This window comes from Arachis stenosperma, chromosome 8, assembly GCF_014773155.1.
Source record: "Arachis stenosperma cultivar V10309 chromosome 8, arast.V10309.gnm1.PFL2, whole genome shotgun sequence".
NCBI lineage: Eukaryota > Viridiplantae > Streptophyta > Magnoliopsida > Fabales > Fabaceae > Arachis > Arachis stenosperma.
In genome coordinates, this window is record NC_080384.1 from 41,519,190 (window position 1) to 41,538,947 (window position 19,758).

A 19,758-nucleotide genomic window follows, 5' to 3' on the forward strand; every position below is an offset into this window, starting at 1 on the left:
TGAGCTAATTTCTTATCTTCTTGTTGTTGAACGCAACAATGAGTTAGTTTTAAAAAATCATGAAATATGCCCAACTGACGCCGTCCCATTTCCTGAAGTAAATGCGGTAAATCATTACCCCAAAAGAGGTAAATGGCAAAGTTTTGGTAACAAGAAAAATTATGGAAGGAAGAAAAATTATGTTCACAAGAAAGGATCTCATCAGAAGTGGGATAAAGAAACAAACAATGGACAAAATAAATCAACAGAGGATAAATATTTTTCATTGTAGTGGAAATGGTCATTGGTCGCGTACCTGTCGTACCCCAAGGCACCTATTCGTTCTTTATCATGCATCTTTAAAAAAAGACGACAAAAGAAAGGAGACTAAGTTTGTTTCAAAGGATGTTGCTGAAAATTACACCACTCATTATGAAGTATCTGATTTTTTTGAGGATCCTAAAGGAAATATTAGCCATTTGATCAATGTTGGAAAAATTTAACATGTGGGTTTATTAAAGTAATCACGTAAATAAATAATGTAAAAAGTTTCTTGTTAAGTTTTATTTTCAATGTATTTACTATTTAAATTTCAAGTATGATGTATATAAATAATGTTTAATAAAATATTAATGTTTATGTTTAAGAATTTTAAAATTATTAAATGTGTTAAGATTTAAAATAATAATAATAATAGTAATAATGATAAAAATGTTAGTATATGACACTATTTTTATGTACAGTATTTTTTAGAAAAATAATTTCAACCAGAAATATAATTTTACTGTGCATGTACTACTACTCATTTTTTTATTATTATTTGTCTTTGAAAAAAATGACAAGGATATATAATAAAGATGTTTGCTTTGCGGATAGTGCAAGTTCGCATACCATTCTCAAAAGTAATATATATTTTATTCATCTTGTACCAAAAAAAGAATATGTTAATATTATTATTGGCTCAAACAATGTGATAAAAGGCTCTGAAAGAGCTATAATTTTGTTTTCCGGAGGAACAAAATTCATAATAAATAATCCACTATTGTCTACCAAGTATCTGAGAAACTTGTTGAGTTTTAAAGATATTCGCCGGAATGAATATTATATTGAAACAATGGACGAGGAAAATCATGAGTACTTATGTATCACAACTCATGATTCAAAAATAAAAAGTTATATTAGAAAAGTTACCCTCATTTTCATCTGGATTATATTATACTTAAATTAGTACAATTAAATCACATTTCATTGTAAACTCGAAGTTTACTAGTCCAAATGAATTTATAAATAGGCATGATCAATTGGGTCATCCGGGAATAACCATGATGCGAAAAATTATTGAAAACTCCCATGGACATTCACTAAAGAATCAGAAGATTCTTAAATTTAGTGAATATGTTGTGTTGCATGTTCTCAAGAAAAACTAATTTTAAGGTCATCACCAGTAAAGATTGGATTTGAGTCTCCTAAATTCTTAAAAGAGATTTAAAGTGATATATGTGGACCTATTCATCTACAGTGTGGATCTTTTAGATATTTTAACGTCCTAATAGACACATCTTCGAGATGGTCACATAGGTGCTTATTGTCTTTTTACAACATGGTATTTACGAGATTACTTGCTCAAATGATTCGATTAAAAGCACAGTTTCCAAAAAATTCAATCAAAGCAATTCATCTTGATAATGCTGGTGAATTTACTTTCCAAACCATTTATGCTTATTGTTTGGCTAATGGAATAAGCATTGAACATCCAGTAGCTAATGTTCACACACAAAATGGGTTAGTATAATCACTTATTAAACGCCTATAATTACTTATGTTTCTATTGCACCACCTTTTCGCACCAAAATGGGACCCAAAAAAAATTAGCGATATATGTTGGATATGATTCTCCCTCTATAGTGAGGTATCTTGAGATACAAACTGAAGATGTTTTTAAAGCTCGAGTTGCGGATTATCATTTTGATTATAAAAAATTTTCAAAATTAGGGGGAGAGAATAAGCTTTATGAAAAGGAACTTAATTGGAATGCATCATCCTTGATGCATTTAGATCCTCGATTAAGACAATGTGAACTAGAAGTTCAAAAGATTATACATTTGTAAATAATAATAAATGAATTGCCTGATACATTTTCTGATATGAAAAGGATAACTAAATCCTATATACCAGCTGAAATGCTCCAATTTGAATTGATCTTCCAGTCGGACAAATGGCCACTAAAAACAAATTTACGTCAGAAGCGTGGTAAGCCTGTCGGTTCTAAAGACAAAAATTCTCGAAAAAGAAAAGAGGTATATACTATTCCAATTGAAAAAGATAAAGACATAGTAAATACACCTGCAGTTGTTCAAAACTTTGATATAGTTTTGACGCCAGAAGACGTTCAGGTACCTGAAAATACTAAAAATTGTGAAAATTATGAGATCTCGATAAATTATGTCTTTATAGGAAAAAAATAGAACCGAAATAAGACAATTATCAATGAAATATTTGCATATAATGTGGTATTAAATATCATTCATGAAAGTAAGGATCTTGAGCCAAGAATAGTCAAAGAATGTCGACAAATAAATGATTGGCCAAAATGGGAAGAAGCTATGAAAGTTGAGTTAGACTCACTTGCAAAACGTGAAGTCTTTTGACCTATAGTCCGTACACCAGAAGATGTAAAACCTATTGGATACAAATGAGTATTTGTGATAAAACAAAATGAGAAGAATGAAGTTGTACGCTACAAAACTCGACTTGTGGTGCAAAGTTTTTCACAAAGGCCCGGTATAGATTATGAAGAAACATATTCTCCTGTAGTAGATGTAATAATATTGTATTATTTGATCAATTTATCCGCATACTATAAACTACATATACATCTAATGGATGTGGTAACAACCTATTTATACGGATCATTAGATCGTGATATCTATATAAAAGTCCCTAAAGGACTAAAGATATCTAAATGATCCAATGAATATTTGTATGGGGTATACGTTATCAGCACAATGCTTTGATAAAAATTTAGGAAGACACATGTAATAAATTTACATATATCAAAACTCTTTCATCTTGAACTTAATGGTCATAATATATTTGGAGATAACTACTTATCATGAATATTTGATGTTAAATCCATTTTGATTCAACAGATTTTGGAGATATCATTAAATATGATAATAAAAAATTTCCAAAAGATAAAGTTAAAGTCATGATCTTCCTTCGTCGTCATCTTGATGAAAGTCTGAAAGATGAGTATCTCACATTAAAAGATTCTACAGATCTTTGGAAGAATCTTGAAGAAAAGTATAATTATCAAATGTCAGTGATACTTCCTCAAGCTTGATATAAATGAACGCATTTGTGTCTACAGAATTTTAAATTCATAAATGAATATGATTCAGCCATGTTCCGAATTATCTCATGAACGAAATTATGTGGAAAAAAGATATGATAATGACATGTTAGAAAAAACTTTCTTAACTTTCTGTGCCTCGAAAGTGCTCTTGCAACAGGCAGCTGCAGTATTGAGAAAAAGAATTTAAAAAATATTCAGATATAATTTTTGTGCTCTTGTTGCTAAACGAAATAATGAATTACTTTTAATAAATCATGATGCGCGCACAGTTGGCGCCGGCCTATTTCCTGAAATAAATGCGGCAAATTATAACCCCATAAGAGGTAAATGATAAGACTTTGGTAAGAAGAAAAATGATGGGAGGAAGAAAAATTATTTTCACAAGAAATGATCTCACTAGAAGTGGGATAAAGAAAAAAATAATGAGTAAAATAAATCAATAGAGAATAAATGTTTCTGTTGCGGTGGAAAACGTCATTGGTCACGTACCTGTCGTACCTCAAGACACTTAGTTGATCTTTATCAAGAATCTTTAAAGAAAGATGACAAATGAGAGGAGACAAATTTTGTTTCAAAGGATGTTGCTGAAAATTATACCACTAATTATGAAGTATATAATTTCTTTGAGAATCTTGAAGAAAATATTGGTCATTTCATCAATGATAAAAAAGTTTAATATTTGAATTCGTTAAGTACTTATGCCATAAAATAATATAAAAAACTTGTTAAGTTTTTTCTTAGGCATTTGAGTTTCAAGTATGATGTATATAAATAATGTTTAATAAAATATTAATATTTATGTTTAAAAAATTTTAAAAAATCATTAAATATGTCACAAATTATAAAATAATAATAGTAATAATAATAATAATAATAATATTTTTAGTATATGATACTATTCTTTTGTACAGTGTTACTTAAACAAACAGTTCCATTCAAGAATACAATTTTACTGTGCATACACCTTTATTTATTTTTTGATATTATTATTATTATTATTATTATTATTATTTGTCTTCAAAAAAATAGCAATGACATATAATAAAGATATTTGTCTTACAAATAGTGCAAGTTCACTTACCATTATTAAAAGTAATATATGTTTTATTCATCTTGTACCAAAAGAAAAATGTGTTAATACCAAGGTTGTGAAAACCGGATCGGTCAATAAACCGGTGAGACGACTAGTTCACAGGTTTAATGGTTCGACTGGGATTCAACCGGGGTTCAACCGGTTTAATTAAATATTAAATAAAATTATTAAAAATTTAATATATAATTTTAAATATTTAAATTTCAATAAAATTTAACCTAATAAAATTTAAAATTTAAAATTTCAATCTATAACCTAATAATAAAAATAACAAACAATTGAAATAAATCACTAATAACCACTAACCATTGAATTTGCAAACATAATCATAATTTAAATTTTGAACAAACATAATCATAATTTGAACAAACAAACAGAATTACAAAAATATTATGAAATCAAACAAACATATTACGAAATCAAATTACATTTACAAATTAACAATAGAACAAAAACATAATTTAAAACTTACAAAAACAGTATAAAAAAAACTTGATTAATTCATTTAATTAACAAAATTAAAAGCTAAAAAGTAAAAGACAGCAGCAATCAACAGAAATTAAATGCAGAAGATAGCAATGAAAAATAACAATTTTTAGTGCTATTGAAAGAAATATATTTGTGCTACTGAAAGATGAGAAGTGATGAAAAACAAGTTTACTGTACCACCATCAACAATTCAGAATCAGACAAAATCAGCAACTAAAATTAACAACTCAATCAGAAAAACCAACATAAACGACTCAGAATTGAAAAAATTCTAGCATTAACAATGTTCATCAACAACGCAGAATCTGAAAAATCAACAGCTAACAACTCAAAAATCAGAATAAATAAAATTAACAAAATAAATTGAGGTAGTAGTGCTTATCGGCGGCGAGGGAGGAAGGTGACGGCGCGGCAAATACTCCACAGCCGATCAGAGAAAGACGTCGCAGAGAGAGAGACAGAAAGAGCTCGTAGCCTCGGATAGAGAGAACTCGAAGAGAGAGATGACTCGAAGAAAGATGACTCGAAGAGAGAGATGGGCACCAACAACTCAAGCAGAGACGACAACGGAGAAGCCCTTCGCAGCGGCGCCGCCAACAGTTCCGAGCAAGCACTCGACGTTGAGGAGAAGAGGATCAAGAAGCGAGCAAACCTTCCACGAGCGACGACGGCACCCAAATCTGTCTCTGCCGGCGGTGACAACATCGTCTATCGGAAGAGAAGAGCTCGACGATGGGATGGGGCTGGGTTCCTACCGTCGTTAGGGTTTGCCCAGAGAGAGAGAAAGAGAAAGGGGCAGGGGTGGGTGAAGGGTTCTGATTCTGGACGTTTGATTTTTTTTTTTTACATATATATATATTAATAGTACTGAACCGAAAAAAAACCAGATAGTTCATGTGGTTTATCGGTTAACCACCGGTTTGACCGGTTTTTAAACCAATTTTTTGCAGGACAATTTTTCACATCAACCAAACCAGATAGATGACCGATTTTCGGTTAATCCGGTCAAACTGGCCGGTCCGGTTCGATTTTCAGAACAATGGTTAATACCATTATTGGCTTAGGCAATGTGATAGAAGGTTTGGAAAGAGCTATAATTTTATTTTTCGAAAGAATAAAATTCATAATAAATAGTGCACTATTATCTATTAAATCTCTAAGGAACTTGTTGAGTTTTAAAGATATTCTCCAAAATAGATATTAAATTGAAATAATGAATGAAAAAAATCATGAGTACTTAGATATCACAAGTCATTATTCAAATGAAAAAGTTATATTAAAAAAGTTATCCTCACTTTCTTCTGGGTTATAGTACATGTTACCTAGATTAATTTTTTATTAGTTTAATGTTGATGGTAATTAACTATAGTAGGAGTACATAAAGTTAACCAAAAAATAATTTTTAGTTTTCTGTTTTTATTAATTTAAAATTTTCAAAATGAGAAGAACCAATTTTTTTCTCTCTCAACTTTCACTCTTTCTCCTAACATCAGAGCTTGAATAGATTAAGACATGAGTTTTTTATTAGTGCGGTGAGCGTAGAGAGCAACAAGTTGTATATCGAATTAAAAAGTTATGAATTGCCAGCAGTTGCCAATGACGTCGTTTTCTCTCTTTCCCTTATTTTTTTCGACATTTTCTTTTTCACTTTCTTACCTCTTCCTTCAAACTCATCCAATAGAGTTTGATGAGAGGCTATTTCGCAATATTCTTTCTTGGTGAACATAGTTGTTTCGATCAACAGTTGGAAGGAAGAAGAAAATATGAATCCTTATTACTTTGTGATTCATTGATTTCTCAAAATGACGGACATGGTAAACAGATCCTTGGGTGTTAGTTTTGACAACCAGAGCAATGCCAATCTCCTCCATCAACTAACAAATCTTCAATCTCAAATTTCAAAGAGCAACAAGTTTGATTTAAGATCAATCAAACCCTTATTTTCTCCATCCTAAAAAAAATCCAAGTAATAGAGGTCGTGGAGCTACAATAGCATGCTCTCATTGCAACAAGCAAGGTCATACAAAAAATGTGTGCTATAAGAAGCATAGGTACTCCTTCCATTTTCAGCAACAGCAGCAACATAACACCATAATCGATCACGTGATCACTGAGGAGTATGATGATATACTCAGTGACAAACAATTCCAGCTCAATTGTCTCCAAGAGAACACCGAAACATCAAGATCTGAGTTTACTCCAGAACAAAGATTTGCCTTGTTAGAGTTGATCAAAGACAAAAGTATGCAGCAACAATCTCATAATGTAAACCAAATTTTGACTAATTTCATTCAGACCTTCACTCCAGGTATAACCAATGCATTACATTATAATGCACGAATTATGAGCATTATCACTCCAAAATTTTCACTATGGGTCATTGACTCCAGTGCAACAGATCATGTGACTTTTGACTTAAAAAATTTCGCAAGCTTTCAAAATATTGCTCAAATCAATGTGATATTGCCAAATGAGACCAAAACTGTCAGCACTATCATTGGCATAATCACATTCTCTAAAAGCTTTTTTTCAAAAATATTTTGTACATTTTCTCTTTCGATTTCAAATTGATCTCTGTGTCAAAATTAACCTCAAACTTACATTGTCAACTGTTAATCGATGATAAATGTTGTGAGATACAAGATCGATCCACATCGAAGATGATTGACATTGCTAAGCGTAGAGAAGGGTTATATACAATGAGTAGAGAACTAGAATTCTCTCACTTTTCCCTCCTCCAACAAATCAAACTTTATTGGCGATAACTACGACTACTATTTATCCCGCAACACTTTCACACTGAGCACAAAAATATTTGGCATCTTAAATTATGACACATTCCTATGCATAAACTGATTTTACTGAAGAAATATTATCCTTTTGTAGATTGTATTATTTCAAAACTTCCTTGTGACTTATGTCATTTTGTAAAACAAAAAAAATATCTTTTGATATTAGTACAACTGAAATAGAAGATTATTTTGATATCTGGGGTCCCATTTCTGTCCCTTTCAATAAAAGACATAGGTATTTTTTGACTATGGTGGATGATAAGAGCAGATTCACTTGAATTTTTTTTATGAAAACTAAATCTAAGGCATCACAATTGGTTATTAATTTTGTGAATTTTGTTAAAGTAGAATTTGAAAACAAGTTAAGCGTATAATGACTAATAATGGGCCAGAATTCACTCTAAATTTTTTTTTTGCATCAACTGGCATTTTATACCAAATTTCTTGTGTAGAAACACCATAGCAAAATGGGACTGTAGAGCAAAAATACCAGCACATTTTAAGTGTTGCTAGGGCACTATTATTTCAATTAGGAATTTCACATTGTTTTCAACAATACGCAGTTGCTTACGCTATTCACCTCATTAATAGGCTGCCCAACATTAAACTAGATAATGTTAGTCCTTATAAACTTTTGTATGGTAACTTACCTAACCCTCCATATCTAAGAGTATTTGGTTATCTTGTATATGCCGCCACATTAACAAATTCAAGAACAAATTAGACCCAAGAGTCCGGAAAATAACTTTTCTCGATTTTAAATTTGGAACAAAGGATTTTTGACTTATTGATTTAAAATCAAACGAATTCATATCTAGAAATGTAACCTGGCCTTCTACGAAATTCATTTTCCATTTTCACATTCCACTAGCACTAACATTCCTACGACACTCACTCACACTCCACAATGCATTGATCTTTTTCAATATGATACATCATCCATACATCATTTGCAATCACCCATACATACCACACTTACAGATTCAAATGAACATTTCTCAAACTCAATGTACTCATCAATTTTCTCACCCACCATTGCACCCATTACCACACCACACACGAACAATGCACATGCATCAAAAAACTATGACATCACACATGACTGCATAACTAGATAATCTAAAAGAGTAAAAAAATTGCCTGCTTATTTGAAGGACTACCATTGTATGATAACCCATGCAGCTCACTCTAGCAACTTTGCCAACTCTAACTCTTTATATTCTATCCCACAACACTTGTCATATGATAAACTAATCCCAAAATATAAGTTCTTTTCTCTAGCCATCACCTCAAATCTAAAACCTAACACTTATGAGGAAGAAGCTACACATGAATGTTGGAGAAAGGCAATACAAACAGAATAGAACTTGGTGTCTCACTGAAATACCAAAAGGCAAGAAGACTGTAGGTTGCAAATGGGTTTTTTGGGTAAATTTAACCCCGATGACACCATAGAAAGGCACAAAGCCAGGCTAGTTGCGAAAAGATTCACTCAAGTACAAAGGAGTAGATTTTGGTGATACTTTTAGTCCAATTGTCCAAATGACTACTCTACGAGTAATGTTAGCATTAGCAGCGGCAAAGAAATGCCATTTGAAACAGGCTGGACGTCAATGCTATCTTCCTTCACAGAGATTTGGACAAGAAATTTTATATGAGGATACCACCTGGTTTGACTATGTCACAACCAGGTTGGTTTGTAAATTGCAAAATCCTCTATATGGACTTAAGCAAGCAAGCAGACAATGGAACATTAAGCTCACTCAGACTCTTGTTGATATTGGTTGTAAGCATTTTTTTTTATGATCATTTCCTCTTCATCAAGAAACAATCCGAAAGCTTCATTGTCATCCTAGTATATATGGATGACTTAGTTTTAATCGGGGATGACATCAGCGAAATCAATTCTATCAAGCAAATTTTGGATGACAAATTTAAAATAAAGGATCTTAGTGATCTTAAGTACTTCTTGGGAATGGAAGTAGCACGGTCTAACTCTAGAATTCACATTTATCAGCAAAAGTATGCCATAGACCTTCTCAAGAATCTTGGTTATCTAGATTGTAAGCCTCTCTCTACTCTATTTGATTATAGTCAGAAACTCTCAAAGGAGTAGGTACTATTTTAACAGACAACACTACTTACAGACATCTCATTAGCCGACTCCTTTACCTCACAAACACTAAACCCGATATCTCTTATGTTGTAGGACGTTGGAGCCCGTTTTTGGACTGTGCAACCACTTTTCACCTATAGGCTGCTTTACGCATACTTCAATATTTAAAACGCAGATCTGTAACTGGTTTAATATTTTTCTCTACTTCTGATCTGCATCTCACCAGATTTGTTGACAAGGCTACCTGTGCCAATATTCATAGCTCCATTTTCGGTTATTGCTTCATACTTGGGAACTCTCTCCTTAGCTGAAAGAGTAAGAAGCAAACCACCCTTGCCAAGTCCGCTGCAAAAGCTGAATATAGGTCTCTGTTGCCACTTGTGAAGCTAGTTAGTTATTTTTTAATGGATTTTATTGGTTTGTCACTTCAAAAGTCTATCACTCTATTTTGTGACCAGTCAGCCATTCATATTGCCAATAATTCCATATTTCACGAAAGAACTAAACACATTGAAGTGAACTGCCACATTGTTTGTGAAAAATATTTGTCTGATCTCATTCATCTAATGCCAGTTCGTTCCAAAGACCAACTTGCTAGTATTCTTACCAAAGCTCTGCCATCAAGTCCTTTTCTTATTAATGTTTCCAAACGAGAATTGTTAGATTTATGCAATTATAGCTTGTGGAAAGGTGTTACCTAGATTATTTTTTTATTAGTTTAATATTGATGGTAATTAATTATAGTAGGAGTACATAAGGAGTATATAAGGTTAACCACAAAATATTTTTTTAAAATTTTCTGTTTTCATTCATTTGAAATTTTTAAAATGAGAAGAACCAATTTTTCTCTCTCTCAAATTTCACTCTTTCTCTCTCTCTTGGTTCATCAAACCATTAACATCACAGTTTGAATAGCTTAAAACATGAGATTTTCTTCAGTATACTAAAATCAGTGCATTTGAATTACATGTCATTGTAAACCAGAAATTTACTAACTCAAATGAATTTATAATTTGGCATGATCGATTGGGTCATCTTGGAAAAATTATGATATGGATAATTATTAAAAACTCCCATGGACATTCACTAAAGAGTTAGAGAATTCTTCAATCTAGTGAATTTTGTTGTGCTGCATGTTCTCAGAGAAAGTTAATTGTAAGGACATCACCAGTAAAGATTAGATTTGAGTCCTCTAAATTCTTAGAAAGAATTCAATGAGATATGTATGGACCAATTCATACACCGTATGGATCCTTTAGATACTTTATGGTCCTAATAGACGCATCATTGAGATGGTAATATGTGTACTTATTATCTTCTCGTAACCTGGCGTTTGCGAGATTACTTGCTCAAATTATTCGATTAAAAACATATTTTTCAGAAAATCCAATCAAAATAATTTGCCTTAATAATATTAGTGAATTCACTATCCAAGCTTTTGATGCTTATTGTATGATTAACAGAATAAGTGTTGAACATCCAGTAGCTCAAGTTCACACACAAAATGGGTTAGCAGAATCACTTATTAAACGTCTCCAATTAACTACTAGACCCTTTCTCATGAGAACAAATCTCTCTATTTTTGTTTAGGGGTATACGATTTTACATGCTGCAACACTTATTCATTTGAGGCCAACAAGTTACCATTAATTCTCTCTCCTGCAATTAGCTTTTGGCCGACAGCCAAATATTTACCATTTGAGAATATTTGTGTATGCAATATATGTTTCAATTATCTCACCTTCTCTCACCAAAATGGGATCTCTAAAAAATTAGAGATTTATATGGGATATAATTCTCCCGCTATAGTGAATAAGCTATTCGAGAAAGAACGTAATTAGAATGCATCATTGTTAATGCATTTAGACCCACGATTAGAACGATGTGAACTAGAAGTTCAAGAGATTTTATATTTGCAAAGAATAGCAAATGAATTATCTGATGCATTTTCTGATACAAAGAGAATAATCAAATCCTGCATACCAGCTGAAAATATTCTGATGTTCTAGTTGGACAAATGGCTAATGAAACAAGTACATGCTAGAAAGCGTGGTAGACTAATTGGTTCCAAAAATAAAAATTCTCAGAAAAAAAGAGAGGCATTTGATATTATCAAGACAAATGGTACTCCTGTTAAAAAAGATAAAGACATAGAAATGACACCAGTAATTATCCAAAATTCTGATATAGTTTTAATGCCAGAAGACGTTCAGGTACCTGAAAAGTGTGAAAATAATGAGATCACGATAAATTATGTCTATACAGGGGAAAAATAAAATCAAAATAAAACAATTATCAATGAAATATTTGCATATAATATGGCATTACACGTCATGCATGAAAGTAAGGATCTCAAGTCAAGAACAATCAAAGAATGTCGAGAAAGGAATGATTGGCCAAAATGGAAAGAAGCTATAAAGGTTGAGTTAGACTCAATTGTAAAATGTAAAATCTTTGGACATGTAGTTCATACACTATAAAGCTCGACTTGTAGCACAAGATTTTTCATAAAGACCCAGTATAAATTATAAAGAAATATATTTCTTTGTAGTAAATACAATAATATTGCGTTATTTGATCTGTTTATCTGTATACCGTAAACTACACATGCATCTAATGGATGTGTTGACAACTTATTTATAAAGATTATTAGATCGTGATATTTATATGAAAAATCTTAAAAGAATAAAGATATCTAAACCGTCCAATGAATATTCGCAGGGGTTATAATCAGTCAAATTGTAAAAATCTTTATATAGTCTAAAGCAATTTGGATGAATGTGCTTTAATCGTCTTATTGAGTACTTGGCTAAAAAGGGATTCAAAAATGATGATATTTACCATATTTTTTATAAAGAAATATGCATATAGATTCATTATAATTGCTGTGTACGTTGATGATTTAAATATCATTGCAATCCCTGAAGGGATTTCAATGATTATAAAAGTTTTAAAAGAATAGTTTGAGATGAAAGATCTCAAAAAGACTAAATTTTGTCTCGGCATGCAGATCGAACACACAAACAATGAGATCTTTATTCATCAAACAACTTATACATAAAAGATCTTGAAGAGGTTTTATATGGATAAGTCACATCCATTAAATACTCCAATGATCGTAAGATATTTAGATGTGAAAAATGATCAATTCTATCCTAAAGAAGAAAATGAAGATATCTTTGGTCTTGAAGTATCATATTTCAGTGCAATTGGAGCACTAATGTATCTTGCTAATATTATACGACCTGACATATCATTTGCTATGAATTTACTAGCAAGGTATAATTTCTCTCTAATCAGAAGACATTGGAATGAAATCAAACAAAATTTTCGATATCTTCATGGAACAGTTGATATGGGACTATTTAATCCATATGAATCCAAATCACAATTAGTTAGCTATGAAAATGCAGAATACTTGTCTGATCCACACAAAGAAAGATCTTAAACAAGATGCCTATTCACATATGGTGATACAGCTATATCATGGAGGTCTACAAAACAGACGATAGCAGCAACATCTTTTAATCATGATAAAATACTAGCGATACATGAAGCAAGTGTTGGGAATAAGTAGTATGACCACAATCCAATCAATCATGTGTCAAATAATTTATTATTGTTATTACATTAAAATGTTAATATAATAAGGTTCTTGATTAAATTTAGAGATTTATCATTGTGATAGTGATCATAATATTGAGAGATAAATCTTTTATAATTTAATTTGAATTGTTCTTGGTCATATAATTATTAAAAAGGACATTATAATCTAAAAAGATATATATATATATATATATATATATATATATATATATATATATATATATATATATAATGGTCTTCATTGGATGAAGATTAATAGCTCTTTTTTATTAAATTATATATATAGATGATGCATATAGAGACATGACCATTGAACTGACTCACTTTGAGAATTTCTAATGGTTATAATTACCTCATATTTGTCAATAAGATATTCTCAAGATGAACATAGTAATAGAGTTTCTTTTGACCTACGACTATCATAGTAATTAACAATGTATTTATTATACTTTGATTCCGGACACCTAATACCCTAGGGTGCTAGTTGAATGGATATTGGGTATAATTTAAATACTTGTAGAATTAATGATTAGTCAATAAGGAATCCATCAACTCTCGGTAAAGAGTTTGAGCTCTATGATTATAATGACTGAGATGAATAAAACCTTGGCCAAAGGGATTTGAATGAATGAAGAAATGAGTTTCTTAGATCATTCACAGTTCATTATAATGATAATAACAAGTTAGAGTTTGACAATTAAACCATACTCTAAGGGTTAACCAAGAGCTGGAAAGATGGGAGGAATTATACTTTGTTCTTCTGAGGTTCTTAGTAAAAATAGATTACTTCATACTATCAGGTCGTTGAGGAGTGTTGCTAGACCCCAACATTGATTAGTAAATTTAGTATGACTAATTTACTACCCGCTTAGTATTAAACCTATGAGGTCACACACTAACGAGTGTTTTAATTTTTGCTGTAGAATTATTTAACTATTATTTTGATTTGATCAAATAAATAATTATATTAATTCAAATAGAATATTATTATATTCTTTGCTAGTACCAAGAATATAATAATAATATGATAATTGAGAATATTAAATGAGATTTGAGAATAATTAGTTATTTTATTTCTAAACTTGAATTCTAAATTTAGATGAGATCCTAACTGATTCTGTTTCAAATTGAGTTATGATATGATTCATAAATTTAAAAGATTCAAGTTTAAAATAGTAAGATATGATTCAATTTTGAATTGAGATTCAAATTTAAAATCAATAATAAATCTCATGCTATAAATATATATGCCAAGAGTAGAGAAAAGAGGTGAGAATAAAACACAAGAGTTTTATTCTTTTACCTATACACACATAAATATATGTGAGCCTAATTCTTTGAGAAGAATTTTATGGCATGCAAAGAGTTGCAAGAGGTTTCTCAATTTAGATCAGATGTTCATTGGTCAAGGAATTGACAGCAAAGGTTGGTCTCGGATGTGGATACGCATAGCACCTTCGTATCATCAAAGGAGATAGTCATTTTTACTAGCGTATACATGTATTTAGATCTTATCTATTCATATATTATTATTGGAATAAAATTTAAGCACAAATTAGATCTTTAGGATTACTTTCTTTTCTTCCGCTGCGTGTTATGAACACATGGTAATCCTTCAACAAGTCGCGAGTATTTTTAGTTCAGGAGTTTAATCCAATATATCCTATCATCATGTGAATTGACTGATCAAAAAATAGTTCTAAATATTCTGTTTGAAGATAATATATCATGCATTGTTCAACTTAAGCATCAAAGGTGATAGAACAAAGATATTTCTCCCAAATTCTTCTTCACTCATGACCTTCAAAATTGATGAGTTTGAAAAACTCTAATCTAATTTGATGATGATCAAACATTACTAAAACAATTAATTGTAAAATTATTAATTTGATAATTGCTAATTTAAATAATTTTGCTATGCAGATTTTGTTGTTGGGCCGAAAAATTGGCTAGCCCAACATGAATCCATATACTCAGCCTTGATATTAATTTGTTGTGATTATGATGGCTGAAATTATGGTTATGCTAATTGGGCCAATAGCTTGGGAAACAGGCCCAGTTCATTCAGCTTTGAGCAAAAAATGTTATATTGAATGGCTGAAACAATTTGTGGTTAATTGGGCCAGAATGGATTACTATTACTACTAGCCCAATTAAAACTTTGCTACCAAGACCAAAGCTTGGTCCGAAACCATTAAGCAAAGAAAGCAAAGTTTCATTGCTTTTAACGGATCCCACTTTCAATTGTAATGGACTTCAAATTCAATTAAACTTGAATTGACTTGCATTGGAAACATGAAAGAGAAAGAGATAAGTGATTTGATGGCTTTAATGTAGCTTACACGCTACTACACAAAGCATGGGAAGTTGATTTTAATTAATTCATTTGTGATAACACTCATTACTCATAGCTTTGATTTTTCTCTCTTCTCTCTCATCACTTCTTCTACTCCTTCGGTCACCTCACAGAGAAAGAATGGAAGCTAAGCCTAGCTACCGAAAGGAAGAAGAAACAAGCAACAAGACCATTGTAATAATGGCAAGAAAAAGAAAACAAAAAGTATGTTGTGGCTGAAATCTTCACCAAGAGTGGTAAGATTTGGTGAAGTAACCTCAAGCTCTTCAAACCAAAAATGGATGAAGAAGATCTCGGTCAGCAAGGAGAAGATCCTTGGAGGTATGGCTTGTTTCTGACTTTGCTCAACCACCACAGAAGGTAGCTACAGTAGCTACGTGATGGAGAAGGCAGAAGTTAGGGCAGATGAAGCTGTCATCATCATAACTCATCAAGGGCTAGGGATCCATCTTGGAGTGCAAGGCAAGATGGAAGGCTCGGATTGATGAAGATTGGTGACCAAGGAAGACCCAGAGGTAATTGCATGTTGGTTATTGCATTCGGTTATCTCTTCTCTCTCTTTGGCCGAACCGATTTGCATGAAGAAGAAGAAGTTTAGCTTGGTTCAACATTTCAACCGTGGAAGCTCCCCCTTCTATAAATAAGGGAGAACAGCCAGGGTTTGAAGCAAGGAGCAAGGAGTGAGAGTGCAAAGCATAGTGTTCACATAGCTACCTAAGCTAACAGAAGTTCTTCTCCTTTAATGTATTATGTTTTGTATTTTTCTGTTTAATTTTGTCTGTCTTGAGTCACATGGAAAAAGGCAAACAGTGAGGTTTGTATAAAAAAGCTATAGACCAGAAAAAGGCAGAGAGTGCAAAATTAAAAGAAAAAGCCATAGATGTCCTTAGAGGTCCTTTGTACATATGTGTTGTGTATCATGATTCTATGGAAATCCCCTTGCAAGTTAGGTTAGCACTTTGCAGTTGAAAGTTTGGTCGGTGACCAAGTCAAGTTCAGGATTGGGGTTTAGATTTTGGACTTGTCCCGGATAGGAAGGGTAGTTCCTGGGAGAATTGGTGTTTGTAATCAAGGATGATTATAGTGAAATTCCATCATTGTTGTGATTGAGACTGGATGTAGGCTGCATTGCACGTTGCAGCTGAACTAGGATATATCTTGGTGTAATTTTCTCTCTCTTCTACTCCATTCTTGATTCTGCTGCATATGAGACAAAACTGAAAAATATCTCCTGGCTAGTCACGAGACAAAACGAAAAAGTCTCCTGACTAGGCACGAGACAAAAACAAGAAATATCTCCTCAAGTGTTCTAAAGGACAGCAAGAGTTAGTAAGCAAAAAAGGGGCTAAGATTCAACCCCCATTCTCTTAGCCACTGATAAACCATCAAAAATTAAAGAACAATTGATGTCTAACAGATCCGCTCAAGCAATAATTTGACAGATCTATTTACAAAGTCACTTCCAAAATTCTTCTTTAAAAGATTGGTACATTAGATTGGGATGCGCAGATTTTGAGATATTAAATAATGACATCAAGAGGGGAGTTGTACTCTCTTTTTTTTGTCAGGTTTTTATCCTTATTGGATTTTTCTTGATAAAGTTTTTAACGAGGCATTTCTCATCACAAAGAATATTGTATTCTTTTTCTTTTACTAAAGTTTTTTCTCATTGAATTTTTTTAATAAGATTTTAATGAGGTATAATCCTAAATGGACATCTAAAGAAGAGTGTTGTAATATTGATGTCCATTTAATGATATGTGATTTTTTTTTATAATATGAGTAGTTCAGTTTTTCAATAGTAGAAGGTTAAAGTTCTCAAGATGGATTATCTTAATAAAGTTTGAAAATATTAACTTTGTATATGTATAAATAGAGAGAGCATGATCTGAGAGGCTCCGTTTGGTTGATGTATTTGATGAGACATAGACACAGAGATACAGACATTAAAGACATGGACATAAAATATTTGTGTCTATGTATTGTGTTTGGCAAAAATAAGAAATAAGACACATATATTTAAAAAAGACTAAATTACCCTTCATTCAACCACAAGTTTTACCACTATTACAATACACCTATTATCCCAAACAATGCATGCCATCACCATTAAATTTTTATTTCTTCTAATAATTTTTTATTTCTTCTAATACCATCTTAAATTATCATTTAAATATTAAATATATAATTGTTCTTGAAAAAAAATAGAAAATTAACGTTCAGAATTTATCAAAGATTAATCAAAATTTAAATAAATAAAAAAAATTAAATGTACAAATTTTTTTTGAAAAAAAATAGAAAAGTAAATTTAGTTGTAGAATCTAAAAGAGAAAGAGAAAAAAAAGATTTGGGAAGATAAGAAGACAAATTTTAAAAACTCAATAAGGGTAAAAGAGTAAAAAATTAGTGTCTCACAAGTTGTGTCTTAGTGTCTCACCAAATTGGAGGTACACAAATTTAGTGTCTCCGTGTCCATCTGTGTCCTCCCGTGTCCTTCGAAAATCTGTGTCTCACCAAACCAAATAGCAGACATGTGTCACCGTGTACCACTGTGTCTATGTCTCAGTGTCTATGTCTCAGTAACCAAACGCTACCAGACAGAACACACACAATACTAGCATAAAATACTTCTCTTTATATATGTATGCTCTAACATATGAAAAAGTAAATTATCAAGAAATATAAGAATTATCTCAATTATATTAAAAGAATAATATTAAAAAATATTAGTAGAATTTTTTATTTATATTTTTTATTTTATATTCATTTTCATTTATTTATTTATTTTACAACACATAGATATTACTTATTAAACACTTTTGATATTAGTATTAAAATACAGTTGTCATAAATTAATTATGTATTTAAATTATTTTATAATTAATAAAATAAAGAAAATATGTGTATAATTATTAAAAAAATACTAGTATATATTATTTATTATAAAAAATGTATAAGTAGTGGGATTGTTAAACATTTTAGATAAACTGTTTTTGTTATTTGTTATGCCCTTTTTATCTCTCTTTGCCCAAACTCTGATGGACATTGGTGGTTCAGCCTTGGTTTGAGGAAATTCTCCAATGTCCAATTTTTTTATAAATATAATTTAATTAAATATATCAAATTATTTATAATTTAATTTTTATACATTGCATATAATTTTATACCGTCATTCAATCACATTCATTTTTTTAAATGATTATTTATACGGTCAATAAAAAAATAGTTATTTTTACTAAGGTGCTATGTAGTTAGATGTATATATAAAATTATTTTACATTAACAATACATCAAAATTAAATTTTTATTTAATATTAATTATTATTTTCACATAATATCAATAATATTGTAGGTATTAACTAAAATCTGGATTGTTACCAGTAAAACTTTAAATTGGTTGTTTGCTATAGTCTGAGGCTCTGAGCAATGATTAAACTGGAAAAAATTGTTACTCCAAATGGTGTTACTAACGAACATAAAGTTGAATTTCCATCAGATCGAGTAAATTGCCAAGAATGTAGTGCATCTTTTCGAGATTATAAAGGGAATAGTTCAATGGAAAGTAAGAACTTCAATAATATTTGGTGATCTTGAAAATTTCCACGGAGGAACGGAAAATGCCCACCATGTCCAAGAAGGCAAGAACTGTCGTAGGTTCAGAAGGAATTCTGCTCTTAAGACGAAAATCGGGTAAAGTTGGGGCTCGCAAGTTGCAAATTATCTGGGGATTTTGAAAAATATATTCATTTTAATATTTTATTTTTAAATTAAAAATTCGAAAAATGGTGCGTTTCACTGATATACACTTTTAAACGCAAAAATGGCGGAACAAGGGGTAGGAAAGGGGACGATGGACCCCTAATTTTAATTTTTTACCTGTAAATTACTAATTATATGTAACTCCCCCTTAAAATTTTATTTTAGCCTTAATTTATTGTATAAATATTTTTAATCCCTCTAATATTTTATCTA

The 19,758-nt window shown here is 31.1% G+C and overlaps 1 long non-coding RNA gene across 1 annotated transcript; it reads right to left on the bottom strand.

Moving 5' to 3' along the window:
• Positions 1 to 1,565: 1,565 nt before the first annotated feature.
• Positions 1,566 to 5,731, bottom strand: LOC130946771 (uncharacterized). The gene is made up of 3 exons (XR_009072355.1): positions 2,605 to 5,731; positions 2,323 to 2,385; positions 1,566 to 2,201 (listed from the first exon to the last, which is right to left on the bottom strand). It is a non-coding gene; the product is annotated as an uncharacterized LOC130946771 (long non-coding RNA).
• Between the last annotated feature and the right edge of the window lie 14,027 nt (positions 5,732 to 19,758).